Below are 1683 nucleotides of genomic sequence, written 5' to 3' on the forward strand. Positions count from 1 at the left end.
GTTCAAATCGATCATAAATACGTTCTCCCACTGTAATGTTGAACGAATTAATTTAAAATCACAATGCCGCCTGACACCGAAAAATATAACACACTGATAATTTTTATGATAGTTTTTTGCACTAATCTTTGCAACCAGTAATTGTTCTTCACGCAAAGTGATTTACATTGAACTGCAGTGAAACTTATCCACATACGCACATTATATACATTTAAAAAATTACATAGAGTAGAAGCAACTGGCAAACAAATGTAGTGATTTCAGTTTGAGTTCGAAGTTTATTTTGTTGTGTATTACATTTTTACTTATAATACAGTCCAAATCGCAATAAATGGCAATTACTGCAACCATTATCTATGATTTTGTCGTTAGACAATTGTTGTTTTGAAAAAAAAAAAAAACTTGACAACTTCACAAAGCTGCGTCAGCTGTTCTGTCCTACCAACGTCACACAGCCAACTGCTATGGAGTGGTGGACGAAATCTCAAGATGTGATGTACGACTTCTCTCATGTAGGAGACTGGTTGAAATCCGTTTTAAAATATATTATTCCCTCATAGATTTGAACATATAATACGATATATATAATAATACAAAATATATTATTCCCTCATAGATTTGAACGGATGATACGATTTACCGGCGGCAAATGAGCCTGAACGTTGTCGGCAGTAACACGCTTTGGCAACATGGACCTTGTTTGCCCGCTCTCTGCCGCCACACGTGAGCAGACCTTATCTCCTCCACGCTCCCCTATCGCCCTGCCTCTATGCGCAGAAACGGCGTTCTACGCGACGCAGGATATAGTTGTTTACGATGTAATAAGTTAATCCACACTGAAGTTATCAAGTGAAGCATCAATGTCATTATTTTGTTATCTGTGAAAGGCATTTGACTGTGTAAATCACAATATCTTTTAAGTAAATTAGAATATTATGGTGTTACAGGAAATGCTGCAAATTGATTAAAATCTCATATATCTGGCAGGAAACAAAGGGTGTTATTAGGGAAGAGACATGTATTAAGCCATCAGGTATCATCCAACTGGAAACTAATTACATGTGGGGTCCCACAGGATTCCATCTTAGGGCCCTTACTTTTTCTTGTGTACATCAATGACCTTTAATCAGTAACATTACCAGATGCCAAGTTTGCTTTGCTTGCCAATGATACAAACACTGCAATAAACAGTAAATGAAGTGTAGTCTTAGAAAGATTGACTAATAAAATATTTGTGGACATTCATCAGTGGTTTCTAGCCAATTCATTTCTCACTAAACTTTCAAAAAGCACACTACATGCAGTTCAGAATTTGTAAAGGGTGTCCCACGAGTACATGCCTAACGTATGATGACTAGCAGATAAAAGAAGTGGACAGTGTTAAATTCTTGGGGTTACAGCTTGATAATAAATTCAACTAGGAGGAGCACATCACAGAACTGCTGAAGCATCTAAACAAATCTTTATTTGCAGTGCGAATTCTGTCAGACATACGGGATATAAAAATGAAAAAGCTGGCATACTATGCTTACTTTCGCTCCATAATGTCATGTGGGATTCTTTTTTGGGGTAATTTATCAAGCCAAGCTAAAGTTTTCCAGGTAAAAAAATGTGCAATAAGTGTCATATGTGGTGTAAATTCAAGAACATCCTGCAGAGGCCTGTTTAGGGAACTATGGATAC

This window comes from Schistocerca piceifrons, chromosome 9 (assembly GCF_021461385.2).
Source record: "Schistocerca piceifrons isolate TAMUIC-IGC-003096 chromosome 9, iqSchPice1.1, whole genome shotgun sequence".
NCBI lineage: Eukaryota > Metazoa > Arthropoda > Insecta > Orthoptera > Acrididae > Schistocerca > Schistocerca piceifrons.